Genomic DNA, 24,697 nt, shown 5'->3' with positions numbered 1-24,697 from the left:
ACCATACTACCAGTATTCTTAGACATGATTTGGACACTTTGCACACCAAAATGCTGTGCTTCAAGATAACCGTTTTGGGATCCTTTGATGTTATTTGAAGAATGAAGATGGGTTTATTAACAAGCAGGGGAGCACATGCCCAATGGAAATCAACAGGAAATAATCACTTCACAGTCCACGGTGTTAGACTACTAGAGAAGCAAATTGCATTTCTCTTCTGTTCTCACAGAACCACCCAAATTGTCACCCCTCTCTCCTCTTCTGGCTTACAAACTTACCTGCTTAGCAGCTTTGATAAACTTTGGCAGAAGGTTTAGGCTGTACTGATAACTGGTAGAATTGAAACCCAAATTAAAAGATGCACAAGACAAAAGGGAATCATGACATTAGCATTTCAAAGCAAGAAAGCAAACAGAAAGACTCACCAAGGAAAAGTATAAGAAACACCTTAAGAGAGAATTCCTTTGAAGTTTCCTAATCCCCCAAATAACAGAATGGTTATCTAATGCTACCCATTATGCCGTACTAATTACCTTATAAAATTTACATTGGAAACGTGTAGAACACAGTCACAAAAAATCAAAACTGCCAATAAACTATCTGAGACTAAAGAGTGCCTCACAGAAAGAACATAACAAAACTCACTTACATTCATTAGGCATTTACGATATGCTATTCTCTGAACTCGACATTCTAACTAATTTAATTTGCATTACATTTATTCAACAAATATTTATCAAGTGCTTACAATGCATCAGGCAGTGTGCTTAGAGCAAGAAAGACCCGATCCCTGCCTACCCAAAGCATGCAGTCCGTCAGGGGAGAAAACCAGCAGAAAGAGGATAGAATTCCTATATATACCCTTCCCTGCTTCCCCTAACATCCACATCTTACATAACCATGATATATGCATGAAAACTGAGAAATCAACACAGGCATACTTTGCACTACACTACAAACTTCATGCAGATTTCATTCATTTTCCACGAACTAACTCTTTTGTGTTCCAGGACCCAATGCAGGTAATCTCATGGCATTTAGTTATTGTATCTCAGTCTCCCCCAATCAAAAATGGTTTCTCCATCTTTCCTTATCTCTCATGACCTTGACACTTTACCCACTAAACACTTTCCTAATGTTTACTGCCTAACTTAGGGTGATCAATGCATCCTGGTTTGTCTAGGACTTGCCTAGATTTAGCACTGAAATTTTTGCATCCCCGAAATACTCCCTCTAATCTGGGAGAGGGGAACAGCTGGTCACCTAGCAAAGTGACATAAGATATAACTAAACATAGTAAGCACTATTATTAAAAAGTTCAGAGTCAAAAAAAAAAAGTTCAGAGTTATACAAACTATGTATAATTAGACATCTTTGAAGGATGATGAAGCCAAGCTTTAACAAAGTTAATACACCCATGTCTATCTATATCTGGTAAGTAGGGATCTGAAACCCAGTTGTACTTTTTTTTTTTTTAACCCAGCTGTTCTGACTCCAAATTTCATGGCCTGATGCCATATATGAGTCAATAATTTTCTTTTTTATAGTTTATACTTAAGGGTACCAATCTTTTTTTTTTTAAGATTTTATTTATTTATTTGACAGACAGAGATCACAAGTAGACAGAGAGGCAGGCAGAGAGAAAGGAGGAAGCAGGCTCCCTGCTGAGCAGAGAGCCAGATGTGGGGCTTGATCCCAGGACCCTGAGATCATGACCTGAGCCAAAGGCAGAGGCTTTAACCGACTGAGCCACCCAGGAGCCCCAAGAGTACCAATCTTGACTTGCACTAATTGATGAAATGCTTCCAAAAGTTTTGGAGGAGGGAATGCTCATCAGACCAAGGAAAGAAGGAATTTAGAGCAAATCCCTTGGGTCTAGATTCTGCATACAATTCTATCCCTGCTGGAAATTTGTGAGAAAAGAAACACCTGCATATCCTCTGCCATCCCCATCTTTCAGCTGTGGGTTGCTCATGGACAAACAAAAGAAAGCATTTTTCAGCTTGACTGCAGTCTTTTGTGAGAAACAAATTATGTTTCTTCAAGTGTGAGGAGTTGGGTAGGAGAGAAGGACTGTTAAAAATTGGTAGGGCAAAAAAAAAAATGGTAAGGCAAAAAAAATAAAATGAAATGAAAAACAAAAATTGGTAGGGCAGACCTAAATACCTCTGGCAATGGATGAAAAATGCCCCAGAAGGGGGTGTTTTAGCAGACTACACCAGCGACTTTCCCTTGGTGGAAATTCAGGGAGGAAAAGATCATGTCTAGCATTGAGCAGCTTTATTTAGTTGGCATCCTTGATATGAGATATGAAACCAGCTGTCTTGAAAACTGGCAATATCAGCCAATAAAAAAGAGACTGGGTTAGCAATACCCTTCCCCGTCCATCATGTCAGCTTCAATGCTAGAATGGTCTTTAGTCTGTTTTGGTCACTGCTGTATTCCCCATATACAGAATAGTGCCTTGCACATACAAGACAGTCATTAGTACGAGACAGTTGTGGATGGATGGATGGATGGCACGATAACAGTTCTCATTCTAATCTGTGAAGGTAGGAAAGGTATTTAACCTCTCTGGGCCTTGGCTTTCTCATCTAATAAATGGGAGAATTCAAATGCATGACTTTTAGCCCTTCCAACAAAATTGAGAGTTCTAGGTTCTAGGGTACACACTTAAAGTTAAGAATCATTCACGGACAGAAGAGTCTCCATGTCAGAACGTATTTCCAAATGCCTACCTAATGAAAACAGATAAATAAATTATGGTATAAAAATAAATCATCATTAACACTGATATTATAGGAGTATATTTATTGATGAGGAAATTGCTCAGGGTGCTGCTAATTTCTGAGTTACGAAAGAGCCTACACAGTAGTGTCATCCACATGTGTATAAACATGCAGGCTTAAAGAGAGATCTGAAAAGATATACACTAACACGTTTGCAGGGCCTATTATTGGGTACTGGGTTTATGGATGAATTTATTATAATTATCATCATCATCTTCATTATTATATCATCTAATCTATCTTTATGACTATGTATTGTCATATAATACAAATAGATATAATGACCCAGCATCTATTAGATATCAGCTCTTCACTAATGAGGTACTATAATGTAGGGGTTAGCACATGGACTCGGAATCAGATAGCCTGGTCCAAATCCTGGTTGGGACCCTTAGTTCCTGTGTGACCTCGGGTAAGTTACTCAACTTCTCTTAGCTTCCTTTTCCTCCTGTATAAAACAAAGAGCAATACCCAACTGATTGATTGGTGGTAAAGTTTAAAATAGGTAATCTATGCAAAGTGTCTCACATATATATTATATTTTTGATGAATTTTAGTTATTATTTTTTTAAAACCTGCATTTATAATTGTGGAAGGTCTTAGAAGAAGGCAGCGCGTCCACATGGGGAACTTGACCAACTTAAAATGTTACTTATTATTATACCGAATATAAAGAGGTGGTATGTATGCATGTGTGTGTGTGTGTGTTATGAAGCTGCCAAAATGTCATGGTCGTTAACCTCAGAAAGCTTTTAATTTAGTGAGAATAATAACACTAACACACAAGAAACAAACAAACAAAAGCATTACAATAACTTCCCAGAATCAAGGATTTAGAACAGCAATTGCCTCCTGTCTCCCTGAACCTTTCCATTCAATGAGATGCCTGAGACCCACCTGCGAGAAATATCTTGCCTCCTCTTCATGCCTGTGGAGACTCCTCCAGCTCCTGTTCATCTTTGTCTGTTCATTACATCAAGGTCCAAAGGGTTTCCTGGCCTCATGTGTCTTCAAATACCCATCTCTCTACACCAGTGGTCCTCAAAGGGTGCTTCCTGGACTGGTTGTTATCAGGATTACCTGAGAACTTGCTAGAAATGCAAATGTTTGGGCCCAGCCCAGAGCTACTGGATCAGAAACTCTTAAGGATGGAGTCCGTATAATCTGTGTTACAAGTCCTCCAGGGGGCGTGATACACACTCAAGCTTGAAAACCTTTACTGTGTGATCCATCTTCCCAAAGCATACAGATGTCCGTCACTTTCTATTCTGTAATTCTCTCTAGCTACTGAGTAAATGGTGATACATCTTCATATTCTGTCTCTGATGTACTTCCCTTAATGGTCTAATCGCAGTCTCCTTTGCCAGGCTCATCGGCTACTATTTCCGCTACTCACAAAAAGCTTTAGCAAAACTAAACCACTTAATTCTCTCTGGATACAATCTGTATTATGATTCTAATAATATGTTTCTATGCCCTACTCCTACCGATCCCTAGAACTGTTATATAATTTCAACTTTCTTCCCATCTTAGATGTTCACACCCTGCTAAACCTCAAGACCCAGGGCCCACCCATGAAACGTCGTTCAATATACTGCCAACTCCCTACAGGGTTGACTGCTTTCTCCTCAGAACATCCAAAGCATGAAACTAGCCCATTTTTCCCTTATGTCCTTCCTTAGTATCATCATGGTATGTATTAGTTTCCTAAGGCTGCCATAAGAAACTACCACATAGTAAGCGGCTTAAACCCACACATCTATAGTCCCTCATAGTTCCGTGGACGAGATGTCTGACATCAAGGTGTTGTCAGGGCCATGTCTTCTCTCTTAGTATCTGGTGTAGCCAGCAATTCTTGGCATTCCATCACATCACTCCAATCTTTGTCTCCGTGGTTACATGGCATTTCCTTAATGTTTCTGCATCCAATTCTCCTTTTCTGAGAATACCAGTCATATATGATTAGTGCCCACGCTAATCCAATAAAACCTCATCTCAACTTGATCACATCCGTAAATACCCTATTTACAAATAAGGTCATATTCTTTAATACTAAAGATTGGGACTTCAACCTATCTTTTGTGGGAACACAATTCAACCCATAGTAATTTACATTTATGACACAGAGGCCCTAATCAATATCAAGCTCCTTATAGACAGGTACCCTAGCTCATTCCTATTTCCTTTCTCTGAGCATCTCTCCCAGCTGCCCACCCAATCTCCCCAGAGGACCTAACTGAGAAAAAGAACTCTTTTAGCATATTATAGCTGAACAAATGGAAAACAAAAAGTATGTGGCAGAATGTAATTAAGCACTAGTTACATTAACTAGTAACTAAACGCTAAATTGTATGATATGTTCTATTCAATTTTGGGGAATTGGGAGGTCAAAAGAGAGGTCTATGAGGGTCGAAGTGCTTAGCGAAGACTTCATGGGGGCAGAGGAGCATTTTAAAGAATGGACAGGATTTGGCGACAGAGAGAAAACAAAGTGTGACATTCCAGGTAGGGAGACAGTATGAACAAGATAGTGAAAAATGTAATCATGTGTGTGTGTGTACATGTGTGTAAAACATAATTTTAAAAAAATTCTGACTTCGTAGAACCAAAGCCCTAGCAAGCGGACCTGGAATGGAAGGTGGATAGTGGGCAGAAATTGGAAATGGGAAACAATCCACCCCTTGTTGTTCTTGTTAGTTCAATGATCATTGTTTGTTCTCTTCTCTATTTTTCCCACTTGTTTATTATTCCCTAGCTGGCTTCTAAATTCATTTCTTGGAGAAGATAATTGAGCTGGCAGCTGAATGTGCCTATAGAACCCTGGACTTCATTCTCCTGACACTAATCATCTTCCCTTGCTAGAGGGCAAGCTAGAGAATAGGATAAAGAGCACATTTGCTTCAGTTACTATGGAATCTCCAATACTCGCCATGCAGAATGGGCTCAGTCAATACATCTTGAACGGACAAACGCATGACAAAGGACAACTCTAAGAATGCATGTTGTGTGTCTGTCTGCATGCATATATGTGTGTATGTGTGTATTTATCAGTGGTTGTTCCATCCCTGATCACTGGAGCTTCCTGATCACTGGAAAATAACCATCTGACTGGGTTCCTAAATAGTGCTTATTGCTTACTTAACTCGACTTTTTCCTGCATCATCCCCATCTTGTTTCTACTAGTTCATTAGATAGGACTTGCGCTTATTCCTGCCTCATATTCATTTTAGCATAATACTTTGCTTAACCAACATAAAATATACCGGACAATATGAATATAGAATCTGCTTGTGTTCAAATTCACAGCAGATGACGACGCTGAAAATGGCGGGCTTAATAAACTCATTCTTAAATTTTCGTATAAATAAATATCAGAACAACCTAAAAGTTATGTGGAAAATGTGTGATTTTTTTTTGTAGCTTCCCTCCAAATTCCCTCCAGTGTACACATAGTAAAGTAAATTAAACAAGCAGTATATACAGCATGTGCTTTTATGCTGAATGGTGTGTCCTTCCGATGGGTAGCATTAACAGTCAGTCTTTCTTTGACAAGCAACAGTAGGTTTGGGACAGCATCATGCTTTATTCTCTTCCCTGTGAAAGAGAATTATTAAATTTTTATCCTGTGATTCATATGAAATATTAAATCTCTTTCAAGGAAAAAAAATCTCCAAATCTCAGATCTTATAATATGTGGTATGCACATTTTAATGACTCATCTAGTACCAGTGCCTTCATTATGTACAGAAGCTTAAGAAAGTAAAAAATAATATCCTGATGGATAGAACTCATCATCATTATCATCATAGCAAATATTTGTTGGGCAATTACTACATTCTAGGCAGAATTACTACATTCTTAGCACTCATTAAGGCAAAGCATCAAGTTCTCTAATTTAAACATCATAGTAATAGTATGAGCTAAAAATTCTGATTACTATCATTTCACATATGAAAAAACTGGAGATGTTAGAGGAAAAATAACTTGCCCAAGGTCATACAGTCAGTAACTTGAAGAATCAGATTTTAATTCAGTTGTGGTTGACTTTAGAATGCATGTGCTATTTACTAAATTATTTTGTACTCATTTTTTTTAACAGAAAAAGGCAAGCCATAAAAAATCAGCTGGTTTTGGAGAAAAAATAGTCATAGAGCAATGTTCACGGCCTATTTTTGGGCTGAGTGCACATTACACACCATCTTTCATATTGGCGTCATGGCCATCAACAACAGTCATTGAACCCAGAAATTATGGCAGGTTCAGAAGAAATGGAAGTAGAAATACATTGTCTTTCTAGATAGCCAATCAAATATATACCTATACATGTATATACTTATATATATAAATACAAGTCAGCAAGTACGACTATTTCTTTTCACCTAAACTTTGAATAGTGATTGATATCAACAAAAAAAGAGTGACACAGCCTTTGCACTTATCTGTTCATTCATTCACTTATTAATTTTTAAAATATATATTCAGCCTATTGAGTACCTACCATGAGTGAGGTTGTATGGGGAATGGATAGCAATTTGAAATGCGATCCTCCCCATTGAAGAGGAAGCTGAAATAACTATAATCATGGTATTTGCTATTTAACTGTCATCATATTCTAGTGAAAGAGGACTCAGTGTCAGACCCATAAAAGCTGTGGAGCAAGAGCTATACTCCCAACTGGCAACATTCTATTTCATTTCACCCAGGGTGGACAGGTCTTCAGAGTGCCTTTCTATTCATTCAAAACTCATTCTTAAAGCCTTTCTTCATACCATGGTGTTAAAGCCAAACTACCTTAAAGTATACCTCCCTTTCAGAAAACTTGGTGTCCAACTTGGATTTCAATACATAAAACATATAATGCACCGGAAGGGGAGTTTGAAACATCTCATGGGAATGAATAAAGATTATTTTTGATGGAAAGCACAAAAATCTTTTCTGATGTTCCTAAAATTGCACTGCATTTGGTGACCTGCTTGAAATACCAAAAGGATATCACCAAAATGCCTTTCCTCATTTGAGGAAAAATTCCCACTGGTTGATAGAGGATAAAATCCTGTATACATAAATTGTGGATTAAGCTACTGGTCTGCAAAGACCCATGAGCCAAATCCAGTCTGCCACTTGATTTTTACAAATAAAGTTCTATTGGCAGCCACACCAATTCATTTATGTACTGTCTGTCACTGTTTTTGCACTATGGTGGCAGAGCTGAGTCATGGCCATGTGATAGGCGAAGTCTACAATATTTATTATCTGGCCTTAAAAAGAAAAAAGTTTGCCCAACTCTGGTCTAAACCAACAGTCAGATTCTTCCCAAAGAGCTATATTGCACTGTGCATTGACCCTCTTGCAACTGCCCCCTTGGGTAGCTTACCATGGGAACTCTAACAGAACCCAGGTATTAGGGAGGACATGGTAGCATTCTTCTTGGAAGAGGCCACCAAGAGGCCCATGAGTCAACTTAAAGGATTTCATTTAGGTCTTTCTAAGGACAAAGTCCTTGAAGAGCGTAGGCTCAAAAACTCTTTCATATGAAAGAGCAGAGTTGCATGATTTAAATTGTATGGTTTCACAAAGTAATAAGTTTAAATTCTGGCCTTGCCACCTCTGAAATTTCTGGCCCCTCCTTATCCTTGGAACGCAGACTAAATATTGCACTTCAAAGACTCCATCAGGCTGTTTGGGGATTTCAGACTTTTCTTTCACCCAGAACATGTATCTCAGGTTATTTTTATACACATGTGATTATTTGATTAATATATGTCTCGAATAAACTGTAACCTTTATGAGAATTACCGCCATGTCTATTTCTTGCTCCCTAACATAGTCCTAGAGTTTATTATGTTCGGAGGCACATGGTAGAACCTCAATAAACAGCTGTTGACAGATATTTACAATCTATCTAGCAAAACATATTCACAGCTTCTTACCACACACAAAACTAAGTTATATATTTCTTCGTGCCCTCCTCAGAGCCCATCAATGGGACTTCGATTTATCAGGAATTCAGCAACTGTTCTTGGAAGAATTGAAAGCCCAGCCAAATTTGATCTAACAACAGCTGAGTAGAGTCACCATCTCCACTATTTCCTTTATAGATGATGATGTCGCTTAGCAGTTCAAAGAGACTTGGTGACAGCTGTTATTTCACATGAGTGATAATATTTTCATCTCCTATCCTCTAAAATAAAGGGCTAGTGGGCTGTTAAAACAACATGAACAAAACTACCAGTAGACAGCAATTCTTTCCTTGTCACCCACCCAGTAATCACTTCTGCTGTATTCCAAGAGTTTGCTTTGCCTTTCCAAATGGGCTCTTTGGAGACATTGAGATCCTGCTAAGAATTTTAGAAGCAAGTAGCACACTGAGAGTGATTTCCATGATAATAAAAGTTTACAAATAAGACCACCACAAGGAAGATGCAGAGAACTGAGGCTCACAGCAGCAATGACAAAGGACATGTATAAATTATCTATTGCAGTGTTGATCAAAGTATGTCCCATGGAAGAGCAATGTTCAAGGTGCTCCATGAAGGAAGAGTTCTATGTGCAAATGAATTGAGGAAATACTGCGAAGAATGAACCCATCTTGAAGATGGGTAAGGAAGGTTACCATTCCAAATCTCCAAAAAAGAAACAAACCTCCCTGCAGTTATGAAAATATGATACAATTTGACTCACAAGGGTAGGGATTGATAGTACTCTCTCGCATGTAGATTTTCCTACCTTTCTGGGACAAAGATTCCAAGCCCCTTGCTATTAGACAACGTTCTCAGACTAGTTCCAACCAATGAAATGTGCCCGGGCGTGCCATCCAAGCTGAGGCAGGGGAAAGCCCCTGTGTTACCTTCCAGCTACCTCAATTCCTATGAGGACATCATGAATACCATGCTATTACAATGTCAGAACCATGAGATGGGAGTGCCATGGACCTCTAAGCTAACACACAGAAGCCAGCTTCCCCAGAAAGCCCTCCAGGTATGTCAGACCTCCAAAAGTAGGAAAGAAACATTTTCCAGGTTTAGCTACTGACATGTGGGGATGAACTTGTTACCACTGCATAGCCTAACCTAGCATTTTTTTTCAAGATTCATTTGAACACAGAGTTCCTTATTCTTATAAAAATAATGAATATCACACAGAAAATCTCTTATAGGGAAACACTTTGGGAATCCCTCTGCCATCTAAAATAGTTTTCCCAAGAACCATGTTTGCAGCCTTGTGAGATTCTTTAAACAAGAAATATACCTCAATCTGCAAGAGAGATTAAAAGGAGAATCCAGGGGTGCGTGGGTGGTTCAGTGGGTTAAGCCTCTGCCTTCGGCTGGGGTCATGATCTCAGGGTCCTGGGATAGAGCCCCACATCGGGTTCTCTGCTCAGCGGGGATCCTGCTTCCACCCCCTCTCTCTCTGCCTGCCTTTCTGCCTACTTGCGGCCTCTGTCAAATAAATAAAATAAAAATCTTTAAAAAAATTAAAAAAATAAATAAAAATAAAAGGAGAATCCAGACAGACAATTCAAAAGTGGAAGAGAGGTACTAAAAATCAGCCAAGTTGGCTGGAAATCTCCAATCTCCGGCTGGAAATCTCCAATCTCCAATCTCTTTGCTTCCTTCTCTTCTACTAACCCTCTCCTGGCAGTTGCCCAAATGTCTCTTCCTCCAACAACTCACTTAGCAAACATTTATTGAATGCATCCTGTGGGCACCGCATGGCATGAGACACAGTTTGTGATTTACACTCTACCCCCTTCTTCCCTGATTACTCACCTAGTGGGCTATCTTCTCTACGAGGCAGGCTTTGCCTATCTCAGTCTCTTGACATTTTACTCAAACTCTGCTGTGCTGATAGCAATCCACTCACGTCTGCAGAGAAAAGCCTGGAAATCTCTAGGCTTCCTACACCTCCCAATTCTCAGGTTGCCATGGTTGGAACCCAGAGCACCCCCTATCCCCCACCTTGGCCACAACTGATTGAATCATGATCACTGGGGAAGCCAAAGTTAGCAGCAGCAAACCACAGCAGACCTGTCCTGAAAACCCTTCCTACAGAGATGTTCTATACTGGATTCTAACCCAAAAGTCAGCTAGACCTTCTCTTTTGAGAGGCTTCAAAGTCAGAAAGAGAGGTAGGTAAGTGATATCAATAGAAGCAGCACTGCAATCAGATTGGAAGCTGAGATAAAGAAAGAAGACATAAGACATGAGTATGGCAAAGCCTCTCAAAAAAATCCACCTTGTTAGACAGTTGAAGACACACTGTGTATTCCGAATGATGGGCCAGGTCTCCATGGCCCCTTCCTGGGTGTCTCTTAGACAGCTGCCTGAATGTTCTCACACTTCCTCTGGGTAACTTGAGCCCATCTCAATCCCTAAAGGAGCCTAGCCAATACTACTCAAACATGTATTCCAAGTTGCTTGAGAACAGTGACTGGGTGCTAGGCTATTTTCTTACATCATCCACAGAGCTAACCACAGAGCCTGATACATAGTAGATGCGTAACTCACTGATTTCTGTGGCATGTACTAAGATACCTACTCAAATCTCAACTGTAGACAGCATTTAACAAGGCAGAGACATTCTTGGCCTCTTGGAGCTCATATTCTGATTTTAAAGATTTTATTTATTTATTCGACAGAGAGAGAGAGAGAGAGAGAGAGATCACAAGTAGGCAGAGAAAGGGGGAAGCAGGCTCCCTGCTGAGCAGAGAGCCCAATGTAGGGCTTGATCCCAGGACCCTGAGATCATGACCTAACCTGAAGGCAGAGGCTTAACCCACGGAGCCACCCAGGGGCCCCTCATATTCTGATTTTAATTCTAACACCTTAATTTAAACTTTAATTTTAATACTTGATGGGTTGGGTGTTAAGAATAGGAAGCATACTGCTTGGCAACATAGGGACACTATTTTAACATGGGAGGCAAGACCTAAAACAATTCAAGAACCATTTGTGTCCTGTGGAGTCAAAGTCTTCCTTATTTAATAACTGTCCTTGTGTGAGCTCCTACTGTGTTCCAGGGATGCTACTGCTAACTTAGAGATGCTAGCTGATCCAGCCCTTCCAAAAATCCCATGATAGAGACGTCGTCATTCCTAATTCACAGGTGAGGAAGTGGATACTCAGAAACTTTAAGCCACTTTCCCAAAGTCTCACAGTGTGCGGGCAAAGAGTCACAATTTAAATTCTACCTTTCCCTGTCTCTTTCTAGGTTTGTGCTCTTCCCACAGGCTGCACTTAGGGAAAAAAAGATGAGCTTTTTTAGCCAAGGAACAAAGAAGTTGACAGCTGAGGTGGCAAACTATACTGTTGTACGGTTATTTTCACTGTGCAATTCATAGTAATCTGACAGCAGAAGATTATTTTCCAGAGTGAGTTTTTCATATCACAAGGAAAGAAAAGTAATTACTGTCTGATCTACCTCTATCTTTTTATTTTGGCATGACCAAACCAAAAAAAAAAAAAAAATGGAGGAAATAAAAAAAAAACCTGGCAAGATTATAGCATTACGTTCTGAAACAATTAAAAACATTTATTAGAAGGTAACATTATTCCACTTATTTCGTCCAATAGGAATAGGTTTCGAATGTTGCCCACAAAATATTCCCCACATACTGTCCCTAAAACAAATTTCTATCCATTATTGAGAAAGTGTACCAATACTATGTAAACCCTTGTTCTTTAATTGAAGTTATAAAATGTGTCACGTTTACATTCTCTGATAAGACTGCAAAAAAATTAGCACTAAAAATGCAGGAGTTATTATTTTTTTCAAAGGAGAAAATGTGTGTTATCCTATTTTAGAGGTCACAGTTGGCCATTTACAATAATTCTATTGCATGATATTTAAGTGTTTTAAGAATAACAATAACCAGGATACGAGTTCACATTTCAACTGTCTTCAAGGTGAGCTTGTTTTAGGACTTCAAGTCTCTGAGGCATGTGAGAAGCTGCTGAAATCACTATACAACATCAAAGATAAAATATCACAAACATTTATTAGGCAATAAAATTCAGAAATTATTTGGCAAAAATAAAAAGGGAAGGAGTACTGATACAAGCTGTAACAAGGCTGGATCTTGAAAACCTGATACCATGTGAAAGAAGCCAGACACAAAGGTCACATCATGCATGATTCCATTTATATGAAATGTCCGAAGTAGGTACATCCATAGAGAAAGAAAGTGTATTAGTGGTGGAAGGGGATGGGGGAGTGAGTAGATGGGAATGGGGAATGACAAGTAATGAGTACGGGGTTTCCTTCTAGGGCAATAAAACACTCTGGCATTGACCAAGGTGATGGTGTACAGCTCTGTAAACCATTGAATTGTACATTTTAAATCGGCAAAACTATATGGTATGTGAGTGACATGTCAATAAAGCTACTGTATTAAAAATCATTGCTCGCAGTGGCCAAAGGCAGCCTCTTCCTGTACCATTCTTCCTATCCTTAATACTAAGATTGCACGTCTCCCTCTGGATCCTGATATGTGCCCACACGCTAGGCCTGGCCTTTGCACATGGTGTTCCTGTTATTCCTGATGTCCAGCCTCTCCCTCCCATCCCCCACTGCCACCTCTAACCCACCACACTCATGCCAGGCAAACCCAGTTCACTCTCACCCCTGAACATCAGACTGCTACTCCCATGTGACCAGAGGAAGCTTCCCCTGAGGCTCCAGGGTGCTCTCTGAAGCGACTCAGGATCACCCGGTGCATCCACACATGTAATTAATCTTCTACTTTTTGTTCCAGACATTTCTACCCCTGCCTCTTCCTCCCACTGGTAGAACAACACAGGCATGTAACACAAGCTTGGTAAATATTCTAGAAAAGAAGGAATGTCTTAAACTTTTCTTTCTAATCATGAAAACCTTTGTTGGGTCTCCAATGTTGGGTCCCCCAATAATGGGCCCGTGATTAAAGGAGCGAGACTGTTACAAGGCGAAGGTCAAGCAAAGCTTTATTTCGTGCCAAGCATCAAGAATCAAACCAACCATCAAACAGACCAGTTGGGGCCGCCCCTTACAGAGAGGGTGACCTCTCTCTGCTTCACAGACTAACTTTTATAGAGTAAAGGCCATGTGGTTGGGCCTGGCCACACACAGGTGGCCAATGAGATTGTAACACACAGAGAAAGCTGCAAAGCCATGCTCGGTCACATATAAGTGACCAATTGAATTATAATTTACCCTAGTAGATATTTGAACCAGCCTATCACCTTGTTCAGAATTAGCGCCCAAAAGGTGCCCAAAGGGTGGGGCCCATACTCCTTGGTAACTAGGGAGACAGTATGCATCCCCCCACCGATGGGATGTCTCCACCTGGCCTGATCCACCCTTGTATTTGGGCTTTGTTACCTGGGACTGGTTTCCAGGACTTGTTTTTAAGTAAGTTCCCCTGGGGGAAGGGGGGCAGGGTCAATTTAAGTTTTACTGCATAAACAACAAAATGGCAGTTCAACCGGGGTGGCCGCTCTGGCTGAATAGGTCCTAACACCTTCCCTCTGTCTGTTTTTCTATCAAAAAAAAAATAGTTAGAATTCCTCCTAAAAACTTGCAAATAAACTGTTTATACAGGGATTTACTTATGGAAACACGGGTATTAACCAAACACAAAAGAGATCTTTTTTTTTAAGTGATTTCTTCCAGAAGAGAAGTATCTTCAAGGAAAATAACCAGTAAAATGGCCAGAACAATTTGTGGCTGAAGGCAGAAATGGCTTCCCTTTATGTGAACAACATTTGTTTTCTTTTCTGTGCAAGTTTACATGTTCTGTTCCAGGCATAATCACGGAGCAAACACATCAGAGGACTGGCTACGGGGAAGAGGGCGCCGTGGTTATGGGTGACTGAGTGAGTTCACAGGCAACCTCCTGAACCCAGTTCAAATCAACCTGCTTTTTGCAAGTACCTTCACTTCTTGAAGCTTCAGTCTCCTCATCCGTGGAATGAAAATAACCATCCCCAACACCATCGGGTTGTTCTGAGGACTGAACAACGTGTACATCAGTAAAGGACTCTGCCTAGCAGAGTTGCGCAGCGGAAGTGTGCTGGGCCCATAAAGGGCTCTGCCTAAAGCCTGATGAATAAATGCATGATGTCAAGAAGCCAACAGGCCTCTGGGAGAGGGGACGGTGGCGAAGAGACACCACCATAAATCATTAATTCAAAATAGAAAGTACTCTCACTGCTAGGGATTAATCCTACTGATAACCCCTGCAAATTTTTTCCAATATACACATTTCAGAGTATTTATAATAGATGCTATTTTTTTTAAAGATTTTATTTATTTATTTGTCAGAGAGAGAGATCATGCAGAAATAGGCAGAGTGGCAGGCAGAGGCAGAGAGAGAAGCAGGCTCCCCACTGAGCAAGGAGCCCAATGCAGGACTTGATCCCAGGACCCTAGGATCACGACCTGAGTGGGAGGCAGCGGCTTAACCCACTGAGCCACTCAGGCGTCCCAATAGATGCTATTTTTAATGGATTTTTTTTTTAAAAGACCACAACTAGGAACAATTAACATATCCATTACGACTGGATCAGTTAATTAAATTATGGCGTGCCCATGTGATTTGTTAGAATGTGGCTGTTAAAAATATGAAGTGAGCCCTTTAAAAACTAAGGAACAGTACAGCCCTCTTCCCGGCTCCCTCGATTTTCTCTAAGGCTTTAGTTTTATCTTTAATTAAGGAGGAAAAAAGGAATAGCATTCTTTGTTTATTCTTGAAAATCATTGAATAAAGACATGCATATTAAAAAATGAGAAAGAGGTGTACATGCTCAGTTGATATTTAAACAGTATTAAACGGAAAGAGTAAAGAATAAAGTACTAGGTACAACATAAACCCTCATGTCTATGAAAAAATATAAAAATAAGCACATAGAGTAGGTCACATCTAGTCAGAAAAATCAGGGACTATTTTGCAGGGGACTTAGGGGAACTGGAGATGGAGAACTTGGGATGGGGATGAATTAGAGGCTAAGGAGAGAGCAGACACATGGGTGTGGAGGTAGAGAGACAGAAGGAGAGGTAAGAGTTTGTGGCTCCTGAACGGTTAGGGTCAGAGAATGGGGCACAGGTGGCAGGATGTGAGACTGCAGATAAGAATCAAGCTGATTGTGGGGGATTTTAAGTGGCATATCCAGCATCTGGACTTTGTCTAGTAGGTGTTGGGATGTTATAAAGATCTGAGAAGAAAGGAATGAGAAGATAAGAGATGCGCATTAGGGATGGTCACGTGGAGGAGTATGGGGTGAGGAGCATGGAGGGCGGCAAACCATGAAATCAGGCATTTAGGAAGCTACAAGTTGCCCTGGCTTTCCCCTGCATTTTATAACTGCTCTATGGAGACAGCTTTAGTTTTACTCCCTGATAGAATGTTTTTGCTGCTTTAATAGGAAGTCAGTCACATGAGCGGAGTTGGCGATTCCTTTCCAAAATTCCTGACAGATGTTCCACACATCCAAAAATTACTCATCTCCATTCAATAATCAAATTCTGGGCAGATATGTTTCAAAGAAATGTGATTTTGCCTGTTTAATGAAAGGAAGTGAGATCATTAAAAGAGTTCCCTAAGTAATGCATTTTAAATGAAAGGCTTTTTTTAAGTCTTTGGGAAAAGAAATACCAAAAGTTACATCGAAACACCCAGGAAAAGCTCAAATTAATATGTTAATTCTGTCAACATCCAAGGTTCCAAGTCCAAGCCTAGACGTAACAGAGCATATGGTGATTTATGGCTCCTGAGCTAAAATATTAACTACACTTATTGAAATCACAGAATAAATGTCTGAAGTGAAGTTTTCATCACTTCTTCAAAGTGAAATATGTAAGTATTGTAACTTCTCTGTTTTGTTTTAGAGAGTAGTTTATGATACCTGGAGCCATCAGTGATTTTCATTAAATGTGTCAAATAAGGATGAGCTAGGGAAATGGGTGATGGATTCATATGCAGTATTTTGTCTTTACAGTGAAAAATTTAATGTCTCTCTGTGGGCATTATGTATTTCCCTGTCTGACAGATTTTTTTTTCCCATAAAAAAGACAATGAACCTTTGAATTATAGGTAAATTAAATTACATGGTTACAACTCGATGAAACTCTTGGAAATATTATGCAGCATCGACTGCTAAAGATTTAAGTTTTCTATTTATCTGTTACCACTAGGGAAATTGCCATCAGTGCTTTGGCGAAAAAAAAAAATTAATGTCTTTATATGAATATTGAAGTAGATCCACAAAAAGGGAATTTTCGATGAGATGTAAAATTATACATATTCCAGTCTTCCTGAGGGTAAAGAGTTTTAAAATCTTTAAACATTAGTTTTGTGTCCAACATTTACTAGGTATATGCCAATCAAAACCACAATGAGATATCACCTTACGCCTCTCAGAATGGCTAATATCAAAAAGGTAAGTGACAAGTGTTGACAAAGATGTGGAGAAAAGCAACCCTTGCGCACTGTTGGTGGGAATGTGAATTGGTACAGCCAATATGGAAAACAATATGGAGGTTCCTCAAAAAATCAAAAATAGGAATACAGTAAGATCTAAGAATTCCATCAATGGGTACTTACCCGAAGGAAAGAAAAACATTAATTTGGAAAGGTATCTGCACCCCTATATTTATTGCAGCATTATTTTGATAGTCAGGATATGGAAACAACCTATAAAGACACACACACACTCACACACACATACATATACACACATAGGAATATTACTCAACCATAAAAAAGGATGAGATCTTACCCTTTGTGACAACATGGATGGACCTGGAGGGTATTATGCTAAATGAAATAAGTCAAACAGAAAAAGACAAATACCATACAATTTCACTTACATGTGGAATCTAAAAAAAAAAAAAAAAAAGAAAGAAAGAAACAAATGAGCAAAGGCAGAAACAGACCCATAAACATAGAGAACTGGCTGTATATTTGAACTAATGTAACACTGTGTATCAACTATACTTCAATTAAAAAAAAAAGAGATTGGTGCATTTGAGTACATAAAATAAAATTTTCATGTGTCAATTATATCTCAATAAAACTAGGGAAAAGTTTTCTCACACAAAAACAAAACCATTCTAAGCAAAGTCAAAACACAAATGAAAAATTAGGAAAAAGTATTTCAATAATATTCCGTTACTTTTTATTAACATCTATAATTTTTAAACATTGAGGAAATATTAATAATGTTTATTTAAAGTGTCAGTGTTGGGTTGCCTGGGTGGCTCAGTAGGCTAAGCATCCGCCTTCGGTTCAGGTCATGATCCCAGAGTCCTGGGATCAAGTCCCACATCAGGTTCCTTGTTCTGCAGGGAGACTGCACCCCCCACTCCGTCTGCTGCTCCCCCTACTTCTGCTCTCTCTCTCTCTCTCTCTCTCTCTGTCAATAAATAAATAAATAATCTTAAAGAATAAATAGAGTGTCAATCAATGTTAATTTGGAAAAAAAAATCAGAGAATATCTCCTTTTTACTTCTAAAATTATATTATTTACCAAATAAACTCCTTATAGAAGAAAAAAAATTGAGGAAATGAAAAAAAAATTTACAGAGAAGGCAAAAGATATTTTACAAGGTGATTTCAAAATGATTTTTAAACATACAAAAAGATGTTCAATTTCACTTTTACTTAGAGAAATGCAAATTTCTCAACCATAAGAACAGCAAAAATCCAACGTGTAACATGGTAAGTCCATGGGAAAAGGGTCACATTCATATATCGATGGTGGAAATTCAGAGTAACCACCCCAACAGAGGAGAATATGCACATGTATTATAAAACTCAATATGTGTTTGTTATCTGATCCTGCAATCATGTTTCCGAAAATACACCTGAACAAATATCTCCAACAATACAAAAGCATATATGCACATGGTCACTCATTACAGCATGATGCATAATTATAAAATATTGACAGTTTTCTAAGTGCCCATACAGGTGATTAGTTGAATAAGCTACGGTACTTACACAAATGGGGAACACAGTATCCACAAGGAAGATGAAAGGAGGTCTCCATGAACTGCATGGAGAATAACTATCAAGATACATTTCAGTAAACAGAGCAAAGTAAAAGATTATAAATAATGTGCTACCTTTGTGTAAGAAACAAAGGAAAATAAGAAAACATACATGCACCCGCTTATTTTTCCAAAGAAAAAAGAGGAAGAATAAACCAAAAAATCAATCAAACTGGTTACCTACCAAGGGCTGGGGAAGGGCTAGATGAGAAGGTATAAGGGACAGAGAGACCCTTCAAAACTCCTCCTTTTCTGGTACACTCTTGACTTTTAGAGTCATGTTAATATCCTACATATGCAATAAATAAATAAAATTAAATCAACAACAATGGAAATAAAACTAAACACAAACTAAAACACTAACCACTAAACAAACACTAAACTAAACACAAACTAATTAATGAACCCCAACTGCATTTTAAATGAATAATAACACTGAAGAGAGCAAAGAAAACAAATGTAGGTAACTTTCTAACACAGAACTTTCACATACATCTTCAACTAGTGAAAAGAAAAAAGAATAAGTAGCTGCTATCAAATATTGAACTCTTTTTAGAAGGTTTGGTTTAATGGAGGTATGGTTCCAAAACTACATGGGCTGTAGAACTGAGCAAATTAGTGAATGTATTTATCATGGGATCAGGGTTTTCACTGTGAAAGAAGGGATTAAAATATGTGAAATACGAAAGTGTTCTAAGGACCCTGCTTTGCTTCAAAAATCAGTTTCTTATACTAGAAGACATCAGTGATTTGTCAAAGTAAGAAACTTCTGGAACTGAACTGGTTTTGAATGGGCTTGAAAGCAATCATGCCCTAGTACCTATGAGCCACCCAGAAGCCAGATTTTGTTTGTTAAATATCATCCCCCAAACAGGATTCTGAAGAAATATCTGACTCCAGAGCTGGAACATCTGGTACCAGATTGTAGAAAAATATATACTCTGATTTCAAAAAAAATTCATGGAAATAAAGAAATACAATTTAATCAACTTTGCTGTCACAAACTTATTTGGGGGAAATAACAGTTAACTAGGTAGAATTATGTATCTCTTTCTAGAGTACCAACATCATTAACTACTTATGTTGCTGTGAATATTACCCATACATATTTTTCTCACAAGTGTAGTTACCAACTAACCACACAATATTATTATAATACCATTGAGTGTATTCTTTAAGCTACATCCTTTAACCCCATAACTTACACATATTCCCAGGTACTTTTAATAAGGTCTATTTTATATTTTTTCCAATTTCTGGGGTCAGCCTATAGTAAGAAACTTTATCATAAAGTATTTGATTGAATAATTAACTATTACAGAAGACAAGATAAATGCTTTAACCATTATAATTTATTTTTTTCCCAAAGGTTAAGACATTCACATGGTTCAAAATAATTTTGTAAAAAAGACATTGGTATAAAAATCTCACCACCACTTTTGTCTTCACTGGTTATTTGTCTGTCAACTGTGGGTAACCACTTTCTATATTCCTGAGGGCTATCTTTACAGAATTTCCTTGTCAAGAAATACGTCAATATGTGTATTATTTCCCATTTTCTTCATAATGGTAGAATATTATATATGTATTTTTTGTACCTTGCTTTCTTTTGCCAAGCAATATATCATGAAGCTTTTTCATGATCGCCATATACATTTCCACCTCATTAAGAAACCATAGTGCTCAAAGAATGACAGACTATAACAAAAAGAACACAAGAATCACCTTCAACTGGTTCCAGCTGGTTGAGTCTGGGACAAATTTAGCATCAATATGATTAAGATCAATGAGATACTTTAACCTACCAATTATTCTTATTAAATAAGAATTCATGGGTCCACATTGAAAACAAATAGGTACATTAACAAATAAAAGTCAGGGCTCATCCTTCTGCTCCAGTACCAGCTAATAAATATGGAGGGGATGGGGTTCAGGAAATCACTGTTTGCAACTACATGAAGGTTGGTTCAGACCAGAATCATCAAAGATAAAGGTCTCGGAGTGTCCCTTTGAAGAACGCTTCCTAGGTGCAAGGGGAAAAGCACTGAATATGTAGTAAAGAAATGGACGATACTCTGACTGGTGCCACAATAAATATTAGCCACGAAAGGCAGGTGCACATCATGTGACCCCAATGTGATATGCTGGAAAGAACACATCACATCCATAGTATTCTCACTAGAAATGTATAATGTGAATCTTTCTCATGAGGGACCATCTTCAAACCCCAAATACAGAACACTACAGAAAATAACTGTGTTCATCAAAGAATGTCAGTCGCATGAAAGCCAAAGAAAGACTAAAAGGGACTAAGCAGACAGGACAAATCCAACAATCCAGACTAGATTCTCTACTGCAGAAAAAAAAAAAAAAAGCTATAAATGATATTATTGGGACAATACTGGACAAACTGGGACAAATCTGAAAGAAGGAGTGTAGATTTGATAAAAAGGTTGTGTATGAAATTTCCTGAAGTTGATAAATTATATGCTATGATCATAAAAGAGAATATCCTTGTTCTTAGAAAGTAAACACTGAAATATTAAGGGGCGTGACATATACAATCTACCTTAAGTGAAAAATATAAATAATTTTTAAAAATCACATCATTTTCTCAAATAAAAAAGAAATAATAACACATGCAAATGGGTAATAAAGCAAATGGGGAAGTGCTAAAGAAAACTGAATCTCGGTAAAGGGCATACATTTCTTTGTCTGATTCGTATAACTTCCTAGAGATTTAAAATGATTTCAAATAAAAGAAAAAAAAAGATTGTATATTTCACTGAAAGAAATAAATAGTAAGACTAACCAGAGAAGTTTTGAAAGAATAGAGTAACAAGGAGAGTTATGCTCTACCTGTATTGAATCTCATTCCAAGGTTCTAAAATATTAGTCTTGTAAAATATTAGTCTTGTACTACTGCAAGGATTGAGGAACAGATCAAAGAAAGGGACCTAAAGGCCCCCAAAATGACTCTATAAATACATGTGTTGAAGGTGGAATTTCTATCTCTTGGCAAAGGATTCATACTTCCGATAAGTAATGTTGGAACAATTTTCTAAACAATTTTCTAAACTGTTCCAGCATTTAGAAAAACAATTTGAGAAAAAAAATCAAAGCAGATCTTTATCTCATAAAATAACCAAAACATAAAGCAGAAACAAATGACAACACACACACACACATAAAATGGAAGAAAAATACTAAAGAACAACTATCCAACTTAAGAATGAGCAATATCTTTTAAAGAATAAAGACTGATGATAAAACTATTAAGGAAAATATTCATCTGACATAGAAATAAGAGATTGTTGTCTATAAAAGAAATACCATAGACAAAAATTTAAAGGGCAAATAAAAAACTGCAAAAAACCTATCAGTTATGGCTGACCAAAGTTTAGCCAATAGTGATATAATTCCTCATCATTAGATTGAAATTTTTTTTTTAATTTTTAAGATTTTATTTAAAACAGAAGGAGAGGGAGAAGCAAGCTTTCCATTGAACAAGGAGTCCAACGCAGGGCTCAGTCCTAGGACCCTAGGATCATGACCTGAGCCAGGGCAGACACCTCACTGACTGAGCCACCCAGGTGCCCTAAATTGGCAAAAATTTAAAAGACAAACATAGTTTCTCACTTTTAAACACACTCAAGTGTTAGTTGACACAAAGTACTTTGAATAAAATTTCATATATGTTAATAGCCCTAAAATATTCTAGTCTCACTCTGATTTTAAATCAAACATGAAGGAAGACAGCAACATTTAAAAACAGAAATGTCCAGCGATTGGGCAATGGAAAAGCACTGCATGGCCATCTATATGTGGGAATACTATGAAGCTCTTAAAAATCAACTTTCATGTATACTGAATGATTTGGAAAATACTCATGATCACTCCGGCCTGCCTGGCCCTTGCCCGGCCCTTGCCCAGCCCTCCCCCCATGTGACCATCATGGTGGCCTTGCTTCTGCTGCAGTAAGAACAGTCTGGGGCTCCGAAGAATCAGGGAAGAAAGAAAAGGGACTGCCACTGAACTCCAAAAAGGAAAGTTCACCCAAAAATGTAGTGGAACCAAAGGAGAGAGGCAAACTACTAGCCACCCCAATAGTAACTGAATTGTCTAAAAATTAGTCTTCAGCCAGTTCTTACCCATCAGTTGTGAATCACGGCAAGAAGGTAGCAAGCCCTAGCCCCAGTCCCAATGATAGCATGCTATTCACAGATGAAGGGCTTCCAGAATTTTTGTCAAGAAAGACTTTGATAGAATTTCCTCAAAAAGTTCTGCCTCTATTAAGAAAACGGTTCAGATTCAAACTTTTCAGGAGAGCAGGGGAGGGACAGATGATTCATCGTCCTCTTTGTCTAGCTCCTCCGATTCAGAGTCTGACCAGAAGGGTGACAGCTCCAAGGTCGATCCTTGGATGATGAGCAGGGGCAAAGGAAGGCTTCCAAAACTGCGGGCCTCCCGTTCCCTTGCAAATAGAGCTCCCCAATTTGCAGCGTCAGCAAAAGAGAAGACCTGGTCACAGTAGAACAGCCAGACCTCACCCCTCCAAAGAGGCCCTGTCAGGCAAAGAAGAAAGGGCCCACCATGAAGCCAATAGAAGACATAAAAGACACTAAACCAAAAACCACAACACCCATGTTAAAAGCAGACGAAGAATTTATGAAGCAAAATGTAAAGGGAAAAAATAGAGAAAATGCTCAGATCAAGTGAAAAAGATAAAGCCAAAAGCCACCTGAAGTTAAAAAAAAATCTTACCTGATCATACAAAGTCAGGATTGTCTACATAGCCGGATGTCTACAGCCCAGCACCTGTGTGATTGTCAGAAAGAACCAGAGTAGCAGGACAGCTGCAAGCAACTCCTGAGACCAAAGAGACATTTGGAAAAACAAGTACCGGAAGGTGATGAGGAGGCAGCATTGCCCCTGTTCAACAAGGAAAATTCAAGGAAGAAGGTAAAGGAAGAAATCCTGAAGGCTAAAGAGGACATTTTGGAAGGTCAGGTACCAGTACAACATCTGAAGTCAGTTCCTGTTCCTAAGAAGTTTTTGAGGAGAAGACCACAGACCTGGAGCTTGAGGGAAAGGACAAGACTTGGTGCCTCGCCAGGAACAGCAGGATGACACGACAGAAGCCCTCTCAAGCTGCTGGCCCCACCAAGCCTTTCAACAACACCATGTACAGGAACCCCCAGCACCATGACTATACCCTGTACACCTTCTTAGACCTCAGCCTGGACCTGTCCGAGTTTAGCGTGCCTCAGCCCTCTTCAGCAAGGGAGTCACTCACCACTGAGCACTCCCTTGAGAGACTAAACCTTCTGTTGTCTGGGCAGCAGCAATAATCATGAGGAAAAGAAATAAAAAGAAAAAGAAAAGGCTCATGCTCTATTGTCAACTTGAAGACTAAAACTCTTTCTTTATAGATAATAGTATAATTTTTAATACGTTACTTGATTTAAAAATGATTATCTGCCAAAAGAGTATATAACACCTGGAGAACCATGGTAAAAGGAGCAAAGAGAAATCAGACACAAATGTGGAAATAAAAGTATGAAATAGATATGGTTTTTATAACATACACAGTTGACAGCGACATCTCTCTCCTCCAAGTTCCTAATATTTCAGTAAACACTAAATAAGTAAACTCCACTTCCTTGTGAGGTTAAATATATTTGAGAGGGATATGTTTTTGTATCTATAATTTCAATGGAACATATCCAGGGGTAGAGCTAGAGTTTATTATAAATGGGGGCAATATTTTGAAAGTTACTAATAAGCTTTTGTCTTCTGCTTCCCTGACCTTCATACTAGTCAGTCCAAAGCAACTGCCTGGTGAGAAATCCAGATTTATGGGGGAAAAAAAAAGAACACAG

At 38.6% G+C, this 24,697-nt stretch overlaps 1 pseudogene; it reads left to right on the top strand.

The window, feature by feature from the left end:
• The first annotated feature begins 3,134 nt into the window (after nt 1-3,134).
• Nucleotides 3,135-24,166, top strand: LOC116864422 (annotated as a pseudogene).
• Nucleotides 24,167-24,697: the final 531 nt, after the last annotated feature.

The sequence above is a fragment of the Lontra canadensis genome, unplaced genomic scaffold, assembly GCF_010015895.1.
Source record: "Lontra canadensis isolate GAN:19392208 unplaced genomic scaffold, GSC_riverotter_1.0 scaffold5, whole genome shotgun sequence".
Classification (NCBI taxonomy): domain Eukaryota; kingdom Metazoa; phylum Chordata; class Mammalia; order Carnivora; family Mustelidae; genus Lontra; species Lontra canadensis.
Note: the sequence above shows the minus strand (reverse complement) of the source record. Positions and strands in the feature narration are given on the sequence as shown.